The following is a 20,163-nucleotide window of genomic DNA, read 5'->3' as shown; positions in this document are numbered from 1 at the left end:
ATTTTTATCTTACTTTGCTTGTGGTTAATATATTTTTTCGATAATAATATGTCACACTTGGAATTTTTTAAATACTTTGTCCACGAAAGCCAGTTTCTGAGCCAGCAACGTCTAAGCCCTAAGTCACCGCTGTATCATCTATTTCCCAGGTAAAGAAACGGGCTCACAAACAAATTAGGATTAAAATTTAGGTTTCTGCAACTCCGAAGATCATGCGTGTTCTACTCTGAGGTGCTAAAGTTATGGTTCTTTCCGTACAAAAAGGGGGCATTGAGAAAAACAAAAGATTTTACTCTTTATTCTGATGTGAACAGAGGAAGTGCTTATTCGTCCTAAGCCTCTTTCAGTTGTTTTTTTCCCCTGACGCTTCTGTCCTGTCGTGAGCTTCCCCGTACAGAGTCACCATGATGTAGCACAGCCCCCAGTTCCCAAGCTGGAAACCTGAGAAGGAGCCACAGTCTTCCTGTAAGCAACAGATGGTTACTGTTTAAACTAAGGTAAACTCTGGATCTCATCTACGAAGTGATTTGAGGTTTAGGTTTTCGCCGGGTGGGTGGGTTTGGAGGGTTCGTCAAGGGAACAAGCTAGTAACAAGATTTAGGAGGAGGAGAAGGAGGAAGAAATAAACCAAATTCGTCTGTAGCCTTTTTCACTCTTATATACAGCTCAGTTACAGTCACGTGGCAGGTTGCATTTTTCTGCCCCCTCCTCCACCCCAAATAGAGGAGGAGGGATGAAGGGAGGACATGGCAGGCTGTTGAAATTTGTAGTGTGTTGGCATCCAGCAAGGGAGTTTTGCTGTGGGGTAAGTCCTGTGGCTTGTTTTCTGCCTTCGTGAATAGAGCCTTTCCATCTTTGCCAAGCCTGCAGTTAATGTGGTCAAGGGATTTATTATGAAATGTACTAAATCTTGGCATGGAGCTAATTGCATATAACAAGAAGCGTGCTAGAGGCTTGAACCTGAGAGGTGACACATGCAAAAAGCATTCTCTTTCTGATGCTGCTGAAAGAGGTTTTGTGTGGGGGAATGTCTGCATGTCTGCGCTTATTGCTAATGAGGTAACCCCTTACCCAAAGCATATTTCTGAGTTACTTGTTAAAATACATGTAGAGTTTTCCCTCCCTCTCTCTCTTTCTCTCATATTTACAAATAATTGGCAATTGAAGAATGAATATTTAGTCCAACTCCACTTCTAACACTCTTACTATCTCATAAAAATATATTCATAGCATTTTAAATTACATAGTCATGACCTAGAATAATTCTTAAGGTGCAAAAGGCAACCAGAAAAGTATTGTGTTAACTCAAACTGCCATAACAAAATAGCACAGAGTTGGTGGCTTAAACAACAGAGGTTAATTTTCTCGTAATTCCGGAGGCTGGAAGTCTGAGATACGGGTACCAGCATTGTGGCTCTGATTAGAGCTGTCTTCTTGGCTTGTAGGTGGATAGTTTTTCATTGTATCCTCACTTGAGGGTTAGGGAAGCAGGGCAGAAGTGGAGATTGAAAGAGAGCGGGTGAGCTCACTGGTGTCTCTTCTTATAAGAGCATGAATGGTACCATAAGACATCTCTCTGCACCTGCTCCATGACGTCATCTAAACCTAATTACTTCCCAAAGGCCCTGCCTCTAAATACCTGCATATTGAGGGGTAGGGCTTCAACGTGCAAATTTTGGAGGGGACACAATCCAGTCCCATAGCAAAAATGTTGAAAGGAAAAAACAAATATGGAATCTTTTAAAGTTAAGTATATATATCCTTAAAACCTTATTTTAAATTTTACTTTAAAAATCATAATTGTTGGGATATTTATCTTTAGTCTTCACAGCACCCTAATATGTACATCATGTGTAGTAGGTGCTTAATACCTGTTTGGCACATTAAAAACTTAAACATTTTTTGGCACTTTCCCATAGTCCGTACAACATATATCTCAATTTATTAAAATATACAGAGATTAAACCTATAAAACTTGATTCAATGAAATGGGCACATCCTCTCTTAGGAGAAACTTTTTCTATAGATAATTCTCTTCCCTTCTGATAACAAAAGCTGGTTAACAAGGTATGTTTAGGAAATAAATGTAAATTTCATGTTTAGCTAGTTAAGTAATTTTTGTGTGTATATAAAGCGAAGGTCCTGATGCTTACTAAGTGGCAAAAGAGAAATGAGATGACTGGAGTGGCTTCCATCATACGGTGAACACTAATCTTTTCGGTACTTGTGGTTTTTGAAGTGGCAGTAATCCTGAACCTAAAACAAAACAGTAGTGGCCACATGTTTTAATTCTGGCATAGCAACAAGAAAATACTGGAATGAAAGTGTTTTTAGCCTTTGGGGGAAAAATGTAGCATTCAAAACAGTAAAGAGATCATTTGTATGATTCTTATAGTATTGCAAATTCATTAGTAACTAGGGCTTATCAGATCAGTTTGAATTTTTGTCAGGTGCCGGAAACTGGCACTGATCAGGGTGATAAAAACCTGATGATACACGGAGAAGGAATGGTTTCTTTGCTTGTTGATTCATTCATTCATTCATAATTGATTTACTGAGGTTCTCCTATGTTTTGAGGCACTATGTCAAACACTGACAGTGAGATAAATCAATGATAGCTCTTCACCTTGCGTATTTATTTTCATATTTAATATTAAAACGAGTGCCTCCTACACGTACAGTACTGTCCTGCCTCTTGAAGGTGAAAATACAAACATTAAGAATTGTCCTTTTCAAAAAAGCTGTGACTCGTCAAGAGAAGTACACATAAACATATTAGTCTTCTTAGTTCCTAAGTTTAATAACTTGAGATTGGGTGCCAGGTCTAAATAGGGGTTAACATTCGAGAGGAACATAGGGCTTTCCAAACCATTCACCAAGTCTGGTATGTGTTATCTCAGTAGTTTCAGTCTTTGCTCCCCAAAGGGTGGTCTCAAAACCAGGAGCAGTGTCATCACTTGAGAGAGATTCCTGGAAATGCATAAGAATCTCAGGTCCCACTCCAGACCTACTGAATCTGAGTCTGCATTTTAGTAAGATGTCCACATGATGCATACACGTGTTAAAGTTTAGGAAGCTTTTACAAGGTTTGACTTGTATTCATATTTATATGAGACTTTATCTGATCTCATAGCTGAGTTGTTTGTTTTGCACATGTGTTCTCTTAACAGGCATTTGGTGAACACAGTGATTAATTGAACATGTATCAGGTACTGTACTTGGATGTGAGGACAAAAAGCAGATAACTTTTAGACATGATTAATCATTAAATAAACTCTATAACTTAGTATGTAAGTAATAATCATGTAAGGAAACTTTCTCGAGAAGATATGATACCTCACCAGACCTTAAAAAAATCTGCAAGGATCTGTTTAGTAGGGGAGGAAGAAATAGCCCCGACTCTTTTCTCAGATTGCATTTATCTGTCAGCTTTTGAATAGGTGAATTATTAGAGATAGATTGTTGAGTGTCTTTTAAAAATTATTAAGTAGCTCCTACATCAGGATTTGTATATTTTGTCAATGGGATGAGTGCATTATTGCTTAAGGAAATGAGCACTGAAGTTCAATGTGAATAATTGTACATGCTGAGCCTCAGTTTTTTTTATCTGTAAAGTGGGAATGTCAGTTTTACAAGGTTTTATTGAAGATTACTGGTACAAAGAATATATAGAGGCCAATCAATTGTAACTGTTACTAATAAGTAGAAGAGTATTTTTTCTTGATATAGTGTTGCTAATTTTAGCAAAAGAAAAATACAACCATGTGACACATTTAAAAATATTCCCCTATAATAAATACTATTATATTATTATCCTTCTTTATAATTTAAGACTTGAAAAGATTAAAAATGAGAAACAATGAGTCATAATGTCCCCAAACTGAAAAAACATTTTCACCGTCTTAACGAGGAAACCTGCAAACTCAACATTCTGCTTTGGCTCTCGGTCCTGCACTTTCGTGTTTATAGTCGATTCCAGGACAGGCCCTCTCTGTCTATAGTAATGGGCCATTTCAGTCCTTGTTAATGAGGCTTCACCGTAATGCCTTTTAAATATTTGAATAGTAAATTTGTGCGAAGTGGACTCTTCACCGCGTTGTGTGTGGGCTTCTCGAGAAGAAATACATCCATGTGTTCTTAGAGAAAACGTGACTCGTCTTTTCTTTTTTCTTTCTAATTTCACAAATTTGGAAAACACGTTTTAAGTTCCAAGCTAATCCAGAGCAGCCGAGTGTTTCTCCCATAAGCAGAAATTGAAATTGGCCTTCTCTGAAAGAAATGTTCTCTATTCAGTGCTCTGGAACTGGGTTTCCTTGCTGTGCTCTTGCTGGGGTCTCACTTGACCTCAGGCAAAATGTCTTGGTGTGTTTCCATTCATGTAGCATGGCCATCTGAGAACCACCAGTGGAGGCAAAAGGTCCATGGAAGGTATTAATCTGCAGAAAAGTGAGCATGGTGCAGAGAAGCTAGCGCCGTGTGGCACAGTCAGAAATGGGTAACAACATCAAGTGGGCTGAGGAGCAGGACTGAGTCCTCCAGTGAAACGTGTTACTCAAGATAAACAGTCCGGCGGTGTTGTCTTTGGCAATTCTTGAGAACCTTGTCATGTTAATGTAGTTATTGAAATTGAATTTGGAAATTGTAATGTGGCTCTCATATTTCCCTTAAAAACAGTGCTGCTAACTCCCACCTTGAAAGGGATCACATGTATCTCATAAGCTGGGCACTGCTAATATTTTAGTAACCCCACAAGAAGAATAGTGAAATGAAATACTGTGAAAACACAACCGACCTGCGTTTTCTTTTCCCGGCTTGCTTGCAGTGAGATGCATAATGTAAAAATAACCCACTACCAAGTTCTCTTTGCAAATGCACCAATGGTACCCATTGTGTGTCAGAGATCACCCTGGGTCTCTGTGACCTTGGCAACATTTCAGGGGTTATATTTTCACATGGATCAACTTTTCTCCAATGTATTGGCACAGACCAGCTTGTCTTGAATAGTAAGCATTTATACCTTTTTTTCCCACCTATTTTTCCTCCTCACAAAATTTAGCTTGTATGGTCTTAGAAAAAAGGGAGAGAGAAAGAAGAGGGAAAGGGAGGGAGGAGGGTGGTAGGAAGGGAAGAGGGGAGAGAAGCAAGAGGAGAGAGAGAGAGAGAAAGACAGGAGCCCCGATGTAGAAGTTTCCACTTAGTGTCAGGCCAGTATTGTCATAACTGCTTTTTAGTTCATGTCTTTCCCCTTTTTAAATTTAAAAGATGGGCTCTTTCAGGATTTTTCTTTTGAGAATAGTTTATGTGGCTTATTGCCTTCACAAGAATGGTTCAAAAGATACTTATGAAGAAGGATGTGCATTTTCCTTGACATTTCTCTTGATTGTTTTTCATATAGGGAGGAATTTGACTTTGGGCTATTTTGGAATTATTATTTGAGGAAGGGAAACTCCATATTTCTTTCTCATTGCTGATCTTAGGCACTAAAGACTGAGGGAGGCTGCTAGTTCTTTTTCTTTCACATTTTAATGTACTTCTTAAAATGGTTGTATAAATAGTCCTTTGATCATTATTGACTTTTTAAAATCAGATTAAATCCAATATGAAGCTGATGTCTTCTTGCTTCTCTGAGGATGAGGCAAGAACAGTTATTCTGCAAGTACCATGATGGAGAAGAATATTACAAGATAAAAGAGTTACTATTGATGTCTTACGTTCTTTAATGTAACTTCTCATTGGAGAGACTTGATAGTGTCATGTCCAAGTGTTAAGGTAAACATGTATCACAAAATGCTCTTTTCTTTTGGTTTTACAGTTGTATGGCTGGTCCAAAGTTGAAAATGTGTTTGCTCTTGAAAGAAAAATATCCCTCAGTGCTTAGATTAATGGTGCTTCAAGACATGTTTATTCAAAGATGGCAGCAAAGAGGTGAAGAGGCTAAACACTCTACATTAGAGATCATTGTGTCATATACAACAGATGCAGCCAGTGGACTGTTTATGTAGCTGTCTTCAATTTTTCTTTGATTTATAATCTAGGAGAAAATTGGGGTGTTTTGTCTGTTAAAAAAAAAAAAACAACAGGGATATTTTAGGCACATATCTGTTAATTCTAAAATTCAGTTCATCAGGAAGACTCAGCCTGCTGTGCTTCAGCTTTGATGTTAAATTATATAATCCAGTTCTTCCAAGAGTTGCTCCATCAGGCAGCTGGAGCAAGGAAAATTATCTTGATTTCAGGCTCCTAGAGGCAGCGTATAGGCTTATGCATATAATCCATTGGTTAAATTTGAACATATGGCACTTCAAAGTAATCACTAAGAAATGCACTGGTGTTTATGATGTGTGTGACCTTTGTCTCTTTGAAGGGTATCAAAAATATGCTCTATATAGCACTGCATTTTTTAAATAAAAGAGAAAATTTCCTAAACAAGTTGTTCTTTTGTATCCAGTTATTAGAAATCAGCATCTGAGCATTCTAAAATAGTGATTGACTTGTATACTTTATTTAATGCTGGGAGGTGACCCAACATACCAATCATTGCAAAAAGAGGGAATCAACCTGTGCTGAACTGTAGGGTTTCTCAAAAGAGCTTCTCATTGGCCTTTGGGTTGAAGTCTATTGCTGACTTAAATAGATATTTCAGTGTTTTGTGTGACCACAGTTAGTAGTGTGCCTTTTTGGATGTTACTAGTGTTCTTTTTATCAAGGATAGCAATAAAAATTTTCTACTTCTAAAAATTCGGTTTTCATTTAATGATATAGTCTTGGTTAAAAGCTCTTTGGGGACTACATTTATATTTATAAAAATGCATATATGTACCTTCTCTAATACTCAATGGATAAAGGTGAATAATATCTTTGTTTAGATGTTCAAAAAATGTTTATCCTCATTGTTGTTGAAACTGATGTAACTTCTCAAATTCGTGATGTATCTGTGCTTGTCTACCTAGACCATGAGTACAGTATTTTTGGCAGTTAAATTTGGGCTTGATGAAAACCTCTGTTCTGTACAGAAAGAAAAGAGTATGAGAGTGGAGTTTTTTAAATTAGCATTTGATATGTGGTCTTAGGTGATTATTGTCTGATGCTCTGAGTTTGCTATATGTAAATCTGAAAGTTGAAAATTATCTCTAATTTGAACATGCTCTTTTTATAGCAATTAATTATGGATATCATTGATTTCATTATATTCTAATGTTAGGAACTTACCAAGGTTCAAATCTACTAAAAATGATAAAAATAATAATAAAGTTCTATAGAGTATTTTTATAAATATAAAATGCCTGTAAGTTGATTCTACAGTATAAATGGGGATTGTAAACATTTTGAAAAAACATAACTAGTTGTAATACTTTTTGTTGCATGTTTTGGGTTGCATTAAGTCCTCAGAGTTTTGCAGGAGTTATTTTTTTTTTTCATTTAGTAAGTAGAGTTAAAGGAAATATTTGCTGAAAGTTATTGGCTTGCAGAATATTAGAATATATCATAAAATGCTCAAGTACAAAACTAAGACCCTGTTTGTATGGAGAAGCTTGAACCAAAGAATAAACTGTATCCTGACTCAAAAAAAAAAAAAAATGAAATGAAGAGATGTTACTGCTTTGAAAGATGGGGTATCTCTTGTATTTATATATAGTAGGCAATATTTATAAAATGCTGATTTATTTATACCTCCTGGCTTACTCATGAATCTGAAAGGGTTATAAGGAAACCTGAGATATTTACATGATAGGATTTCCATACTTAAATATCAGCTGGTCAGAATAGGTATGGGGCCTCAGCCTTGTTTTTCTAAAGCTTTCTGATAAGAGTTGCCTCCTCCCTATGGCTAAGTCTGGCTTTGCTGTTGCTCCACCATCCTAGAGGGGGAATCAACCCCTAGGCTGAAATGACAGGACGTGGTGGCATTTGTCCCAGTTCCCCCTGCTTATGTTGGATGAGCTGGAATGGACTCCAAGACTTACGCTCCCAGTGGAAATAAATGATAGTAATACCTAATCCTGCACGACTCACAGAGATTCAAAGTCCTCGTAGAGGATGCAATACATTTGAAGGCATTTGGGAGTTTTGTCTGGCAAGACATTATTTGTACGTCTTCTAATCACACAAAAAACTGGAACATTTGTTATCTGCCAACTACTTTTTCAGTACCTCCTGCCCTCAAGGTATCTGGTGTATTTTTAGTGAAACTTTAAAAATGTGAAAGAAGGAAAAAGTCAGCTGTAACCCTATGATTTCTTTCTTGTCTTTTGTCTATGCATTTAAAGTAAGAATTAAAACCAATAGTATATGTAGCCTTTTTGTATGTTGCTGTTTCATGTAATACTATGTTTTTTGATGGATGTCTAAGATGTTTATCCAAGGAAGTATACTGTGGCTTGCTTGCTTTTTTTTTTTTTTTTTGTCTTTTTGCCTTTTCTAGGGCCGCTCTCACGACATATGGAGGTTCCCAGGCTAGGGGTTGAATCAGAGCTGTAGCTGCCGGCCTACGCCAGAGCCACAGCAACGTGGGATCCAAGCCACATCTGCAACCTACACCACAGCTCACGGCAACGCCGGATCCTTAACCCACTGAGCAAGGCCAGGGATCGAACCCGCAACCTCATGGTTCCTAGTTGGATTCGTTAACCACTGCGCCATGACGCGAACTCCTACTGTGACTTTCTTAAATCTTGTTTTATACTTGAATGATTAGATTGTTTCTAGTTTTTGATATTAAAGATAGGTGCTCCAGAGACATCTTAATCCATAAAATCTGATCTGATTTTGGCATGTTTTTCTTTTTTTTCCCCTTTTTTTAGGGTCATACTTGTGGCATATGAAGTTCCTGGGTTAGGCGTTGAATGGGAGCTGTAGCTGCTTGCCTATATACCACAGCCACAGCAATGCCAGATCCAAGCCACATCTGTGACCTACACCACAGCTCATGGCAATGCTCCTTAGCAAGGCCAAAGATTGTACCTGCATCCTCATGGACACTGTGTCGGGTTCTTTACCTGCTGAGCCACGATGGGAATTGCTGATTTTGGCATGTTTTCTTAATACTGGATTTTAGCAGTGGAATTACTGAATCAAGTGAGAAAAGTAATGATCTGAAAATTACTGAGAAATTATTTTCTGGAAGATTTTAAGTGTAGTTAAGTTTTCTCCTTGGACTCAGCATTTTCTTTACTTTTCACACTTTAAAACACTCTTCATTTTTCTAGTCCTAGTTCTTTCTAAAACATTCCCAGACTCCCCCCAGCATTTCTCATCCTCCCAAGTGATTGCGGACCCCTCATGCCTGAATCTGTTCATCTGAAAATTCAATATACTACCTTGAGCTAATAAAAATTATCGTTGTATTAGTTACGAGGACTAGTGCAGTAAAATACCTCATCTTAGTAGTTTGAAGACAACATACATTTATTCTCTCACAGTTCTTTTTTTTGTTTGTTTGTTTGTTTCTCTTTTTAGGGCTGCACCCACAGCATATGGAGGTTCCCAGGCTAGGGATCTAATCAGAGCCTATGCCAGAGCTACTGCAACACCAGATCTGTGCCACATCTGCGACCTACACCACAGCTCATGGCAATGCCGGGTCCTTAACCCACTGAGCAAGGCCAGGGATCAAACCCACAACCTCATGGTTCCTGATGGATTCATTTCTCACAGTTCTTGAGGACAGAAGTCCAAAACCAGTTTCACTGAAGCTGAATCAAAGTTTCAGTGGGGAAGAAACCATTCCTTGTCTCTTCCAGGCTCTGGGGGCTGCTGGCACTCCTTGCCTGTGGTCACACTGCCTCTTTTTCTGTGTGTGAGATTGCCCTCACTCTTTATCTTTTAAGGACAGGTATGATGGCAGTTAGGGTCCACCTGGATAATCCGGGATCATCTCCGCGTCGCAGCATCCTTAACAGCACCTACTAAGATCTATCATATGAGGTAATAGTTACAGGTTCTGGGTAATGGGACCTGATGTCTTTGGGAGCCACCATTCTGGCCCCTACAGTAATTGATTACTAAGATGAGTAAGATGATTTGCATAATGATTTGGATTTTTTAAAACATTTTACATATTTAGAGCAAATTAACTGATACTATTGGGAAATGTTATGGCTGAACATAAAGTATGAGTGTGAACATAAAGATGTGAAGAGCTCCAAGTTTTCTCTCTTCTGAGTCTTAGGTGACTTACCATTAACTGTGGTATATTTCTGAAGACATTACAAAAGAAGAGTTGGTATTTATAATTGGTGTTTAATGAACTTTCCATTAGAAGTAGGAACTTTCTCATTTAAATTCATGAAAAATTTCTGGGAAAATTAGAGTCAGTGTAAAGAAAGATAATACAGTTTTCTTGTTGAACAAGGAATGTTTCTATTTGAATTAAATTGGGCATTTTCCTCCCTCTAGGTACCTGATAGCAACTAAATTTCCCTCTTCAGCCACACGTAGTACGGTTATAGTTTGTTACAGTTGTTTAAAATTTTTAAAATTGAGATATCATTGACAAGGTATATATTTGTGACAATTTATGCTAGATACAGAGCTTGTTATTCAGATTACTGCTGTGCAGTTCCAGAAAATAGCAGGTAGTCACTTCTAGACTCCTAGTATGAAAGTGGGAGAAAAGGCCAAGGGTTAGACATAACCTGCCAGTTTTAATCTTCAGAACCTTTGCATAAACAAGATTGGAGTAAAAACAGTGTGGTTGTGTTTTTTATTTTTTTTTTTAATTTTGAAACCTGTAACTTATCCAATCATAACATTCCATGCTGAGTGCATGCACACTTTTTTAGAAAGACACCACCCTGTAATGCACGAAGTGCCCAAATCTGCTTCAGTACTGGCTTTGTATATAACTTGAACTTGAGACATCAGTTGGCTAGATGGTGTATTTTTATATTGCATCTGTGAAATGAAAAGATAAAATAGCGAGCAAAGTGTAGTCAGCATAGCACTAGTCAGTTTTAAGAATATTTTACATGTTAAGAGAAAGTTAGGTCCCGTCTTTTTAATGCAAATCACAAAGGTACAACTTGAGTTTTCCTGTGTATATGCAAACATTTAGATAGATTCATTGCTCAGGACCAGCTGAAAACAATGGAAGTGTATTTAAAAACAAAGGTAGAGTTTTGAGAACAGTGAGCCAAAAAAAAGTAATTTAAAATAAACTACGCATTCTAGAGCTGATTATTTAAGAATGCACATGTCTATATTATTTGAGGCAATAGCAGATAACCTGTCTGTATTACCTGAGTGGTAAGGATATCAATAGGTTGTTTGTTTTCCAGGAGCATGGAAACAATTTTGCCTTTTGCCGTGGCAAATCTTGGAATGCTAAAGTTTAGTTTAGAAAATAAAGTGTGCTTCTAGACATATTCAAAATATGCTTCTGGTCCATATCTCTGGAATCTGAAAGTTTATCATGTAAAACAAAAAAGAACAGCAAAACCCCAGAATAGTTAAAATAGCTCTTAAAAATATGTCTCAAGAGTGTTGGACCGTCTATGATCCTGTCCAGTGCTCGTCCATAAGAGAAGTAGAATGAGATCTTGTAACACAGGCTGAAAGCCTGGAACTCTTTGGGCAAATGCCCAGTGAGGCAGGTTTTGCTGTCAGTATCTCTGTGTGGCAGGTAGGGAGCCCCAGCTCACTATGTGTTGAAACTCAGCAACTATAGTCTTGTCTCTCTAGGCATGTTGAGCATAGAAAAGATTCAGTGTTTTTCAGATGGAGTGCTGTGACGCATTAATGGGGTCATGATATCAATTTAATGGGTCTCAACTAGTAAATAAATTGAGATGCAATAAAATAGAAAATAGCAGAGTGCGTCACATGTAAGGCTAAGTAAGCACTGTGTTATGAATATTTATATTCTGCCATGTAATGTCTAAATCTTGTAATAAACTCTGTCTAGGTCTCCCTCATTAGTGGGGAAGAAATCTAATGTACCACTAGACCTTTGTGTTCAGACCTTGGGAGGGGTGGAGACACCTGTATGGCAGTTACTGTTTCTGATAGATGGATAGGCTAGAAATAGATGCGTACTGATCTTAAGCAGTTAACTGTATTTAACGTAGCTGAGAGATTTTTTTTCCTTGTATTCCTGACTAGCTATTTACTCTCCTAAAATTGTGAATTTAGTCAATCAAAATGTTGTCTTTAATTTAGGAAATAGAAATTAAAACAATGAAATACCACTTTATACCCATCAGATGGGCCAAAAAAAAAAAAAAAAATTGGTATCCCCAACTGTCACCTGAATATAGCAAGAGAGGAATTATTTGCCATCACTTTGGAAGGCAGTTTGTCAAATCTTGGTGAATTTAAAGATACGTGTGTCCTCTGACGCAGCACTTCCTTGTCTGTGTGTCCTATGAGCACAAGAACGCTTGCACTGGGTGTTTATTACACCATTCATATGTATACACACACACACACACACATATCTGTATTTCTCTCTCTTGATTCTGCAGATATAGAGATCTGATCTCTGCTCCACTTGGCTTTATTTTAACAGTGGAATGATGAAGAGGGTAACTCGAAATGCTTTGACTTTTTTTCCGTTACTCTCTTCACTTTTTGCAGAGCGTGTGTGTGTGTGTGCGCGCGTGCACACGTGTGTTTAAAGGAAACAACCGGACTCTCTCTCCACTGAGGAACAACCTGAGGTTTATTTATGCTTTAAATACTCTAGGTATTGGAGTGAATGTGTTAGACCTACCAGTACCAATGGAATATATCAAAAATAACAGGAAAAAGAAAACAAACCACAAAGAATTCATATAGTTTAGTGCTATTTATGTAAAACTTTGATCCACAAAATACAATAGTAACAGTAATGTCTAGGCATTCCTGTTTATTAAAATAAACAACCTGAATGGCAAATACTATTCTGAGGTTTGGTCGACTTTGTAGAGGAGGAGAGTGAGAGGGATGGTGATGATATTTCAGCTATTATGTACCATTCTATTTCTGACAAAAAAGTTGGTGAAGCACAAAAGTGAAACATGTTACTGTTTGGTAAATGCGGCTTCTAAGCACATGGGCATGATACTATTTTCTGAACTTTTCTTTTGTCCAAAATACTAAATTTAAAATACCTTCTGTCCTATCTTTAAAATGCATAGAATTTTTACATCTTCAAGTTGTAGTTTAATATATTTGTGGAAATTACTCTGGGAATGCGCTCACTTACAACTTAAAATGTTGAAGAAAAGGGAAGCTGTTTACATCTCAACAGCCTCAGCTGCTGATCTCGCCTTCATTTCCGTGAAAGGATGGTCGGCGTGAAAGGGTAGTGGGCGATGCTTGGCTTCCTTGTCCTTGTGTATTCAGTCTCTGCGTTCTCCTGTATATTCACTAGAGCAGAAGCGCCAAGAGGGCTAGGATTTTGGTGTTTTTGGTCTCTAGGGCTCACCAGCATCTACAGTAGTTAATGCCTGACCCTAGTAGGGCTCAGTAATGTTTGTTGAATGAAGGAACCAAAGGATAAAGAATGAATCTCCAGCGGTGACTGCTTTCTCATAGCCTGCTAGCTTATGCATGTGGCATGGCCAGCACATATTACATGCTAAGGGAAGTAAATGATAAAAGACATTAGGAGATGCCTCTGTCTTAATCCATTCCTTACTTTCGTCTGAGAACTTACTGCCAGGACAAAGTTTTCTGCCTTTGGACAAACTCATGATCTACCTTTTTTTAAAAGATGAGAAACTGGTTACTCCCACCCTTACATTTCTTTTTATATCTCATTTTCTGCTAACTTCACAGTGGCCATTAGATATTATCGAATGAATGCATGCGTACCCGTATCTTTACATTGTGTAATGGTTTTCCAGTTTCTGTGTTTGCTTTTCTTTTTTTTTGTCTTTTTGCTATTTCTTTGGGCCACTCCCTCGGCATATGGAGGTTCCCAGGCTAGGGGTCTAATCGGAGCTGTAGCCACCGGCCTACGCCAGAGCCACAGCAACTCGGGATCTGAGCCGCGTCTGCAACCTACACCACAGCTCATGGCAACGCCGGATCGTTAACCCACTGAGCAAGGGCAGGGACCGAACCCGCAACCTCATGGTTCCTAGTCGGATTCGTTAACCACTGCGCCACGACGGGAACTCCTGTGTTTGCTTTTCTTGTTGCTCTTCTATTATCATATTTCATATGATCTTAGCACTATACACTCTCAAAAGTTTTTCTGAAAATTGCTGTATCTCCATAAAAATTCTATTGTTTTAAAGTTGTATTTTTTTTGTGAAAATGCATCATTTAAAATGTACCTGAGGGTCAATAGCTTTAACACAATTCATTTAGGATCTTTATAAAGCAAATCCACATGTTCAAGTTCTCTAATCACAAATCACAGGATGTGACTATATTTGGAGATAAGCTCTTTAAAATACCTCATTCAAAGGTGGTCCTTAATCCAGTGTGGCTGATGTCCTTATAAGAAGAAGAGATTAGGACACATAAGATACAGAAGGAAGATTATATGAAGATACAGAGAGGAGTCGGCTACTAGGAAGCCAGGGAGAGAGGCTTTAGGAGAAATCAGCTGTATCAACACTTTGATCTTGGACTTCAGGGCTCTAGAATTGTGAGAAAATAACTTTCTGTTGTTGAAGCCACCCGGTATGTGGTATTTGTTACAGCAGCAAACTAGAAAACAAATACATTTGGCAAGGGAATAAATAATTAAACACTTATCTTTTATTTCGTTAACTTTTAACAGGCAGTAGCCTGCCATTTATGTCTTAAAAAATATGCAATCGTAATAATAGGGGAATTAAAAGATGTCAGAGGAGGAGTTCCTGTTGCGGCTCAGTAGGTTGAGGACCTGACCTTGAGTTTGTGCGGTTGCGGCTTCCATCCTGACCTTGCTCAGTGGGTTAAGGATCCAGGGGTGCCGTGGCTGTGGCATAGGCCTCAGGTGCAGCTCCTGTTTGACACCTAGCTCGGAACTTCCATCTGTTGCAGGTGTGGCTGTAAAAAAGGAAAAAAATGTCAGGTGTGTATTCTATAGAGTAATAATTTACATTTATTTGTTTCTTTATACTTTAAATATAGTATCGTATGGACGGACCTAGAGATTATGAAGCTAGGTGAAGTCAGTCAGAAAGAGAAAGGCAAATACATAGATATCAGATGTAGAATCTAAAATAGCACACAAAGGAACTTATTTATGAAACAGAAGCAGACTCATGGTTAGCAAAGGGGAAAGGGAGGGGAGAGGGATAAGTTAGGAGTTTGGTATTGGCACATACTAACTGCTGTGTATAATATCGGTAAACAACAAGGTCCTTCTTACTGAGTAGCGCAGTGAAGTATATTCAATATCCTGTATTAAACCATAATGGAGAAGGAAAAAAGTGTCATACTTCATCTCCTTAGATCACAGTCTGACATCCGGACTTGCTTCGAAATACCTTCTAGTTGATGCAGTATTTCAGTGTATATTTGGCCGTGGGACTTACAGGTGTGCAATTCTATAATCATGCCTACCATAGTGATTTTGATGTACTAGTACTTTTCAAACAGTTTACCACTTCAGTTAGATTTAGTGTTAATTTTAATCTAACATCCAAAGAAGTGGTAACCAATGGATTAATATGGTAGTGAGTGGGGATTCAGAACATCAAATTAGCTCAAATTGCTAATTCTTTCAGTTAATCAATAAATATTTGGTACATTGGCTTTGCAGTAACTGCCTTTGCTGGTTTCAATTCATTCTATACCAAGTGATTTGTGAATTACTAGTAGGAGACCTCAAAGATGATAAAATATGGCCAGTGGTAAAATATCATTTTGCTTCTGAAATGAAAGATGTAATAATAATGTAGAACCTTATTTTCTCTGGTAGCAAGCATGGGGGGGGGGGGGCAAGTTCTCCGAGGTTTTAAGATCATGAAACTAAAACATGAAAAAGGTTGGATTTGAACCTACTCACTTTTTTATTTTACAACATGGCAAATATCAAGAAAAGCAGGGTTGGGTTATCTTCTGCTATTATTTGTTTTTCCTCATTACCTCTCGAAATTCTGTGTGTATATTTCAAATGCTGCAGGGAAATGAAAGCAGTATTTTATGAGAAATAGTCTACCTTAAATTTTGAGTCCTATTTTGAGTAACTCTGAGCTTCAAAGATCTTGGCATCCTCAAATAATCCCTATTTTTAGCAGGTACCATGAGGATTGTTTTGTAAATTATTTTAAAATAGATGCTTTCACTTAACTTGTGAACTGTTTGTGAATTCTTTTACGAAATTGTCCAAAGATGGGGACATTTTTTCTTTAGGGTGGTAATGATCGTTAGTGTGATAAATTTCTCAACTGATCCAGTGGCATGAGTTAATTTAAATGAATTTTCTCATTTTTATCATTAAAAAGCAAATTAGATTTCATTTTTCATTGGAGTGCTTTGAAATTTCCACATTTTAATCATACTTCAATGTATAGATTTTATTACCATTTAGTATTGCTTCTGCAGTGAAGGCAACTAATTTCTAATGCCAAACAGTTAACAGTTTGAAATATATAGCTCTTAGGATCAGTTTATAGTCCAGAAACAACTCTTAGTAACTACAGATATTGTTTATACAGGTTAATCAGTGGAAATGAACTCATGTATATTTTCTGTCCACTTTGATTTATGAAAACCAGACCTCTTTTGACTAAGCAGATCATCAATTTACATAGCCTTCCTTCAGTTTTCCCCCTTTAATTCCATTACATATGTATCCAGAAGGTAGTTGGCTTGATCATGTTACAAGTTTTGTATTCCCATGCATTCCTCTCAGCTGTGATGCTGAGGGCTCCCTGTATAGAATGCCTACTTAGCACTGGCTGTCCCAGCTCACCTTGAAGCTAAATTTGTCATAGCTAGGCATGTGGAGGGCAGGACAGTATGTGTCTTTCTCTCTCTGATTTTCTTTGCATTTTCTTTTCTGTTTTCATGGAAAACTTGGATTTCTTATGTTTATTAAGGAAACTGATATGCTTTATGATTTAAATAGTAGGATTCATCTTTTTTTTTTTTTCTTCACTGTTCATTCTTTTTTGTTGTTGTTACGAATCAAAATTTATTTCCCTCTGGGAAAATATTAAGCTACAAAGGAACACGGAATGGATAATAAAATTAACAAAGTAATTTTTGTGATTTTAAAAAAGTGTTTCGCAGTTAAAGTTTATTCTTGTCAAGGAAACAGTTTCTACTCAGCCAAGATTTTTCTCTTCTGAATAGTGTTTGGATGTAATTCACATTATCTCCAGTGACTCCACTTTTTCCTGGCTGCTAAAGCTGGGTAACTCTGCCGAATGATATTTTCTTTCTCTAGGTATTGGGGTAAAACAATCAGTTTTGAGTTGTTGAGTTGATTTGGGAACCCAAATGGGTCAGTCCCTTGAAAATGCCTCTGGAGACCAAGTAAAACGGAAACCCCCCCCTTTTTATTTGTTACTTTTATGTCAAAAAGCCCCGTGCAAATACCAATACATTTCTGACCAGACATTTATTTGAATTTTATATGGGAAAAAAATCACATAAAATATTCATACTTGTGGGGCAGTAGCCAAAAGCAAAAATGTTTCAAGATTCAACGTTAGTGTTCATGGCTGCTTATTTAAGAAAGATACATCCTTTCTTTTTACAGCTCTCTGGCCTGATCTATTAAATGGTGAATGAAACACTTGAACAATCATGTATCTTTTTATTTTTTAACTTGTAGGAGATAGCTCACATCATTTCTTTAACAAAAACAAGATCTTTTATATTTTCATTTGGTCAATTATGGGTTTTGCAGAGCAGCTTTTGGGTTACAGTCTCCACCAGGATTTTTCCACTCACGTCCAGGTAGGAAGAACATTTCACCTGCTGTCAAAAGTACCAATCAGTATAATGATTATGCCACAGCACTCAGCTTCAGATCAGTAACTCTGAGAGATGTAATGGAACCAGTCACGCAGGCAGGTTTTTTAAAATGCACATGCCTGCTGAAAGTGTGCTCTATTCCAGGTGTACTGCTTTAGAATTTTGGAGGCAGTAAGTGGGCATGTGCATTCTGGAAAAGTCTTTTAGTATTTCGTGACACACTTTTTTTTTTTTGTCTTTTTGCCTTTTCTAGGGCCGCTCCCACGGCATATGGAGGTTCCCAGGCTAGGGGTTGAATTGGAGCTGTAGCCACTGGCCTACACCATAGCCACAGCAACTCAGGATCCAAGCTATGTCTGCGACCTACACCGCAGCTCACGGCAACGCTGGATCCTTAACCCACTGAGCAAAGCCAGGGACTGAACCCACAACCTCATGGTTCCTAGTTGGATTCGTTAACCACTGTGCCATGATGAGAACTCCTCCCCCCCCCCCACTTTTCATGGTGAGGAGACATCGGCTATATCATGAACCCTGAAAATGTGTCATTGGTAATACTCCTCTTTTAAATTAGAGGAAGCCTTTTTTTTTTTTTTTTTTTTTTGGTTGTTTGTTTCTGACCCAGAAGGGCCTTGCCTATGACAGGTGAAGAAAATCATGCTAAATTAACAGGAAACAAAATTATTCATTCAGCCACCCCTGCAGGAGTGCCTGTGATGTGGCAGGGACATTGAGGTTTCAACACTCAGGCCACAAACAAGGTAATTGCATGTCCGTATGCTCAATCTTTCTCTTTCAAACTCTTCTAATCTCCAATCCCTCTTTATGTGACTTGCTATTAAGACATAATTCAGGCAGTGCCATCTTGTTTCATTGACACCTTCTTGGGAACCTCTAGTTAGAATTAAAGGCCAACTCTGTATGTCTCTAGAATCCTTAGTATATTGCTATCATCTGTGTATCATACTATACAAAAATGTTCTCATTACTTATTACGGCTTAGTTGTGTGTATGTATTACCCACCCCCCCCATTAGTCTGAGAATTCACTCAGGAAAGGGGCAGTGACTTACATACTAGCCCGGGAAATCTTTGCTTCTCCAGTGCTAAAGCATAGCAGTTGACCTTAAATGTTTGCTGAATGACATTCCTTTTGCTTTCTAGTGGTAGAATTAATGGAAATGTGCAGGTCTAGAATCTTTTTCTTTTCTTTCTTTCTTTTTTTTTTTTTGTCTTTTGCTAGGCCGCACCCATGGCATATGGAGGTTCCCAGGCTAGGGGTCTAATTGGAGCTTTAGCTGCCAGCCTACGCCACAGCAACACCAGATCCGAGCCGCATCTGCAACCTACCCCACAGCTCATGGCAATGCCAGATCCCTAACCCACTGAGCGAGGCCAAGGATCAAACCCGCAACCTCATGGTTCCTAATCAGATTCGTTGACCACTGAGCCACGATGGGAACTCCAGGTCTGAGATCTTTACAAGGGAAAAAGTCTTCAGGGAGGGTCCATTCTAAATAGCTACGGGAAATGGAATTTCACCTGTTAACCTGGAATAGGAGATGAGAAGATATTTTTCATAACTCTGCTTTCCAGACTGAATCAGAAGTTTTGATATTACATTGGAATTACAGAAATTTTGTACGAATTTATCGTATTAGTGTATATGTCTCATTTTCTATCCACTATATTTGAATTTGGCTTTTTTTTTGTTAATTTATTCAACAAGCATTATTTCAACCTCTTGCTTAAAACTTTCCTACCTCGTGTTTTCTGTGATGCTCTTCTCTCCTAGTTATCATACTGTTCTCAGTGTCTTGGTCTTGTCTCTCATCCTAAACCTTTATTTTATTTCTTAAGATTTTTATTTTTTCTATTATAGTTGATTTACAATGTTCTGTGGATTTCTGCTGTACAGCAAAGTGACCCATTCATCCATGTATACACACACACAGTTTTTCTCATTATCCTCCATCATGTTCCATCACAAGTGACTAGATAGAGTTCCCTGTGCTATACAGCAGGATCTCATTGCTTATCCAAACCTTTAAATGGTGAGGCCTCAAGGTTTCATTCACATGAACTTTTCTTTTTCTATACCATTATCTGTAATGCTGTCACTCTTTCTCAAGGCTCTCCACACCATCTGTATGTCACCAATTCCAGATTTTTATCTTCTACTTCAGTCCTCTTATTATAGTTGGTAATTCATTACAAAAGCTCAGTCATGGGTAGAGGGTACACAGATGAAGACACAACTTTTCATCAGATACAGTGGTACCCCATTAATGCGTTTACATCAGATCTTCACCTTAAA

At 37.9% G+C, this 20,163-nt stretch overlaps 1 protein-coding gene across 31 annotated transcripts in view; it reads left to right on the top strand.

Annotated features, from left to right (window-relative positions):
- Window positions 1-20,163, top strand: part of BMPR1B (bone morphogenetic protein receptor type 1B) — a 500,524-nt gene that overhangs the window by 218,810 nt on the left and 261,551 nt on the right. Inside the window, exons 1-2 of one of the 31 annotated variants that reach the window (XM_084970845.1) lie at window positions 722-805; window positions 3,171-3,209. The gene's annotated coding sequence lies outside the window, so the exon portion shown is untranslated. 31 annotated transcript variants of the gene reach the window in all.

Source organism: Sus scrofa, chromosome 8 (genome assembly GCF_054392235.1).
Source record: "Sus scrofa isolate SSC_HxYL_T2T_F1_AM1 chromosome 8, Sscrofa_HxYL_maternal_Yorkshire_Landrace_v2.0, whole genome shotgun sequence".
NCBI classification, from domain to species: domain Eukaryota; kingdom Metazoa; phylum Chordata; class Mammalia; order Artiodactyla; family Suidae; genus Sus; species Sus scrofa.
The sequence above is the reverse complement of the archived record's forward strand: the minus strand, read 5'-3'. Positions and strand labels throughout refer to the sequence as shown.